Raw genomic sequence first — 6,078 nt, forward strand, 5'->3', positions numbered from 1 at the left:
ACACCAACCCTCTGAAGAGTAATCCACCCCTACCCTATATTTAAACTACACATCTCTGGACACTATACGCAATTTAGCATGGTCAATGCACCTGAGCTGCACATCTTTGGATTGTGGGAGGGAACCAATGCAGAAGGTCCAAACTCCAAACAGACAGTTGCCTAAGGCTGGAATCAAACCCAGGTCCTTGGCACTGTGAAGCAGCAGTGCTAACCACTGAGTCACCATGCCACCATCCATGGAGAGACAGCAAGCTAACATTTTGAGTCTAGATATCAATTCATCTCTAGCATTTGTTGTTTTCCATACTATCTAATTCACCTGGTGTGCTTCAAAATCAGCCTGACCAGTGCATTCATTCTTAGGAGCATTTTTATTGGTTTACAATTCTTTCAATTTTCAGGCTTGCCTTTTTTTGCTCAGAGCTTTGAGTATAGGAATTGGGACATTATACAGGATGTTAGTGAGGCCTCTGCTAGAGTACTGTGACCAGTTCTGGTCAGCCTGTTATAAGAAAGATATTATTAAGCTGGAACAGGTTCAGAAGAGATTTACCAGGTATGGAGGGGTTGATTTATAAGGAAAGGCTGGATAGGCTGGAACCTTTTCACTGGAGCATGGAGGGATGACCTTATAGAGGTTTACAAAACCATAAGGAGTATAGATTAGGTGAATGGCATTTGTCTTTTCCCAAAGGTGGGGAATTTCAAGACTAGGGGGCATATTTTTAAGGTATGAGGAGAAAGATTTAAGAAAAGAGATGAGGGACTTTTTTTCCACAGAGGGTGGTTCATGCATGGAATGAACTTCCAGAGGAAGTAGTCGATTAGGGAACAGTTACTGGGCATTTAGATGAGTACACGAATGAGAAATGTTTGGGGGGATATGGGCCAAGCAGAGGCATGTGGGACCAATTTAGTTTGGGATTATGGTTGGCATGGACTGGTTAGATCAAAGTGTCCTTTTCCATGCTGTGTGACTCTATGACTCTATGATTCCTTCCTTTCACCGAGCATCGACCTTTTCTTTGTAGTTTCCTCCTATTTCCTTTTCTCTTTTTCCTGTATTGTATTTGCTTAAACAGGTTTCATCTGTAAATCTTTCCAGTGATAGGTAATTGATTTGAAATGTTAGCTATTTCTTTCTCTGGAGGTGCTGCTTAATATTTTTCCAGCATCAACTATTTTAACTTCATCTTCAATTTTCCTGTTCATCATTTACTTGTTCAAGAGCATCATCTACTGGTTTGTGAGGTGAACAACAGCAGGAGTGAGAGCTTATACAAGACCTAGCATTTTTAAAATTCATTTTTAGAATGTAAGAGTTGCTGTCAAGGACAGTATTAATTGCTTATCTCTAATGCCCCTTTAGAAGTTGCTAGTGAGCTGTTTTCTTGCACTCGCTTACTCTGTTCTGTTTGGGCTGGAGTTCCAGGATTTTAACCCAGCAAAATAATTCCAAGTCAAGTAGGTGTGACCAAGGGGGAGACTTGCAGGTGGGGAAGTTCTATTGTTCTACTGCGCTACTTCTAAATGTAAAGGTCATGGGTTTAGACAGTGTTACCTATGGGCACTTGGTGAGTTGCTGCCTTGTATGTTATAGATGCTAACAATGATGATTTAATGGTGGACAGAGTGAATACTTAATGCGGCAGATGTTACATCAAACAAATATTTGCCTTGGATGGAATGGAGCAGCTTGAGTGTTGCCGGATCTGAATCAGCCAAGTGCAGAGGATTCCTACACACCCCGACTTGTGCATCGTCAGATGGGGAAAAGTTTTGGACAGTCAGGAGAGGAGTTAATTGGAGTATTTTTTTAATCACCTAACTCTTCAAAAAGAGTTAATTTTAGCAAATCCCAATTTCATAAGTATTCCTGTCACTGCAATTACAAGGTGTGGAGGTGCTGGTGTTGGACTGGGGTGGACAAAGTCAGAAATCACCCGACACTCGGTGACTTCACCTGATGAAGGAGCAGCACTCTGAAAGTTTGTGATTTCAGCTAAACCTGTTGGACTATAACCTGGCATAGTGTGACTTCTGATTCTGCATTTACAAGGAAATGGCTTCACTATTTTGTAAGAAAGAAAATGTTTGTACTTGAAGGAACATGGGTAAAGATTTTCTCTTATTGTTTGAATTAATAATGAGGATTTTTTTTATCCAAGCAGCATTGAAAATATCAATCATTCAGACTGGATTTTTATTAAGTCCAGTGTTTTGTGTTGAATGATACTGCTTCAGCAGAGAAACTGGTAGACAACACAATAATTGGAAAAACCCTGGGATCCCAGCTTACTTGGCTCATGCCTATGTCTCTGGAAGTATTCTACAGTCCAACTGCTCACTCGAACTGAAGCAGATTTGGTGTCATATTCACACTGGAGCTGAGGTACAAATATGCAACTTATCTTTAATGCTACAGCATACCCTGTTATCTCAGCGACATTACTTATTTTCAACATTGCCTGAGATCTCTGGCATTGAGAACCTTGGTTGAGACTTATCTTCTTAAAGCCTGGCTATTAATATCCTGGTCTCCTCACTGTACAAGCATCAACTTGCTAAACATATGTCTTATACATGTATTACCTGTGTTCCTGTTCACCTCCACTGACTTCCAATACATGAAATTGGAAATATTTATTCCAATCAATAATTTTTTCCAAACCAAATGCCCCTTCGAGTGTCGGTTTTCACTTGTTGAACTCCAACCTTGTGTCAAATTCCCTGCAAATCAACCTTTTCCTTCAATACCAATATTTAAACTTGGTGTTAGAGACGTCAATCATCTTTCCCAACCACAGAATTCCCATTCCAAGCTGCTTTGCCTTGCAACCTCTCCCGTGCATTTAAAATATTTCTTCTGACCCCTTTTTTTAGCCAATTCATCTTAAATCATTTGCCATTCTATCCATGTCTCTCCTGTGTGAATGACCTCTAGGTCACCTTATCACTTTAAAGTTGCTAAAGAAATGCATACTTTTTTTTACTGCCAGACTTTTTTATATGGTCTTGTCAGTGTCAGTATTGTAGCTGAATTGGAAGAGCTTGGCTAGGGGCATGGCAAGTTCTGGAGCACATGTTTCAGGCTATTGCCAGAGTGTTGTCAGAACCAAAAGCCTTTGCAGTGGCCAGCGTGTTTAACCATCTTTTGGTTTCATCTGCAGTGAGGGAAGTTAGCTGAACTCTGGCATCTGGAATGTGTGGACCTCTGCGGAAGCCAAGGTGAATGATCCAGTCGGCACTTCTGGCTGAAGATTGCTACAAATGCTGCAGCTTTGTCTTTGCTGTGTTATATTGGGCCACCTCATCGCTGAGGATGAGGTGATTTACGTTGGCTCCTGCTCCTGTTTGTTGTCCACCACTGTTCATGACTGGATGTTGCAGAACTGCAGAGCTCAGGTTTGATCTATTGATCGTGGAATTGCTTGGTTCTATCACTTGCTGCTCACACTGTTCAGCTTGCGGTAGTTCTGCTTTGTAGCATCACCAGGTTGGCACTGCCTTTTTCGGTTTGCCTGGGGAGCTGCTCTTGATGTACCTTCCTGCAGTCTTCATTGAGCCGGGGTTGATCCCCTGGTTTGATGGTAATGGTGGAGTGCAGAATAGGCTGGGCCATGAGGTGCAGGTTGTGTTTGAGTACATTTCTGCCGCTACTGATGGCCCACTTTGTTATCACGCATACCCTGTTTGGTGTTGCTAAATCTGTTTGCAATCTATCCCAGTTAGCACAATGGGTGAGCCGCACAATAGGATGCAGGGTATCCTCAATGTGAAAATGGGACTTTATCTCCAGAAGGACTGTGTGGTGGTTACTCTTACTGTTACTTTCATGGACAGATATATCTGCAAGAGATGGAAACAGATTTGTTTTGGTTCTGAGAGAGAGAGATAGAGCTGATTATGTTTATGGATAAAGTGGAGATGATTTTGTATATAAAGTAGGAACCCTGGAATCTAAGTTATGATTATTATGAGTTCCTGACTGCCTTAAAGTGTACTTTTCCGGTGTTTACTTTTTTGAGTTCTGAAATAACTTCATAGAGGCCAATATCCCATCAGCGAGCCTCCCTTTATTTGCATGCGCACAGTGCATGGACTCTGACCAGCCAACTCAGAGCCAGTCCCTAGAGTGAGGAGAATTTCTGAGACACTTATTTATTTAATTTTTTTTTCTTTTTTTGTAATTTAACCCCCCCACACTACCACCTAAGCGCAGTAGTGCTTATTTTTTCCCCAGCACCCATGGTGTGTGTGTGCAGGTGTGAGACACAGTGAGAGACACAAAGTGCACCAATCTTTATTCAATTTCCACCACCAGGAAGATAGGAAAACACCCGGGTGGCCAGTGACAAACACTGCCCTTCACATCAAAGGGCAGTGCTGTGTGATCAAAACAATGAAGGGTAGGGACTAAATCAAAATAGAGTTGGAGGGGGAAATAATGCACTCCACTCCCTGCGGCGCACACCTCTCCCTGAACAACCCCAGGGTGTTGGTGGAAACCGCGTGCTCCTTCTCCAAGGGCACCCGGACTCTAATGATACTTATTTATTTATTTTTTATTTTTTTTCACAAGGTGCACGAATCTTTATTCAGTTTCCACCACCAGGAAGATAGGAAAACACCCGAGTGGCCAGTGACAAGCAGTGCCCTTCACATCAAAGGGGAGGGCAGGGAAACATTCTTGTTTATTTTTTTTTAATTTAACCCCCACACTACCACCTAAGTGCGGTAGTGCTTATTTTTTCCCCAGCACCCATGGTGTGTGTGTGCAGGTATGAGACACAGTGAAAGACACAAAGTGCACGAATCTTTATTCAAATTCCACCACCAGGAAGATAGGAAAACACCCGGGTGGCCAGTGACAAACACTGCCCTTCACATCAAAGGGCAGTGCTGTGTGATCAAAACAGTGAAGGGGAGGGTAGGGACTAAATCAAAATAGAGTTGGAGGGGGAAATAATGCACTCCATTCCCTGCGGCGCCCACCTCTCCCTAAACAACTCCAGGGTATTCGTCGACACCACGTGCTCCTTCTCCAAGGACACCCGGGCCCTAACGATACTTTTTTTTTCTTTTTTTCTTCTTTTTTTCTTTTTTTTTCTTTTTTTTCTTTTTTTATATACTTTAACCCCCACAGTACCGCCTAAGTGCGTAGTGCTTATTTTATCCCCAGCACCCATTGTGTGTGTGTGCAGGTATGAGACACAGTGAAAGACACAAAGTGCACGAATCTTTATTCAAATTCCACCACCAGGAAGATAGGAAAACACCCGGGTGGCCAGTGACAAACACTGCCCTTCACATCAAAGGGCAGTGCTGTGTGATCAAACAGTGAAGGGGAGGGTAGGGACTAAATCAAAATAGAGTTGGAGGGGGAAATAATGCACTCCATTCCCTGCAGCGCCCACCTCTCCCTAAACAACTCCAGGGTGTTGGTCGACACCACGTGCTCCTTCTCCAAGGACACCCGGGCCCTAACGATACTTATTTATATCTGTCAACCAGCGTTCCCTGATTGGCCCAGATTAACAGCCCAAATCAGAGAACTCATGCTCACTGAGATCCACCTGGCCAAACGTGTTACAATGACTACCCAAATTCCCATTTCAATGTTTGCTTTTCTTCGAAGATAACACAGCTCCAGGTTGGTAGGAAACGTTTGTGCCATGAGGTTAAAATGTCACCTCTGAATATCCAGGTTACACTGACCTGTTATGCTTTTCTTTCTTACATTTTATATTGGATAAGAAGTAAGTTCTAATGATGCTTTGATAATAGCAGATAAATGTGATCTTCCATTACTAAAAATGTATGTGAAAGTCTGAAAAATTGTCTGTTTAACATCTTTGCAGTATATTCCTGATCAGTAATTGTATTGCTTTGAATGCTATTGACGTAAAGCCATTTCTTTTCCCAACATTTTTTTTTGTCTTTTTTGAGTGTGTGCTACGCTGGGCTAATCAGAGACCAGTCGAATCAGTTCATAACTCTTTTGTTTTTGTTCTATGAAGAAAGTATCTTTGCATTTCAGACTTCTGAATTTTCTTTCCATTTAGAAAATAGTCCA

Source organism: Chiloscyllium plagiosum, unplaced genomic scaffold (assembly GCF_037043375.1).
Source record: "Chiloscyllium plagiosum isolate Xiang-an unplaced genomic scaffold, Cpla_swu_hap1 HiC_scaffold_26, whole genome shotgun sequence".
NCBI lineage: Eukaryota > Metazoa > Chordata > Chondrichthyes > Orectolobiformes > Hemiscylliidae > Chiloscyllium > Chiloscyllium plagiosum.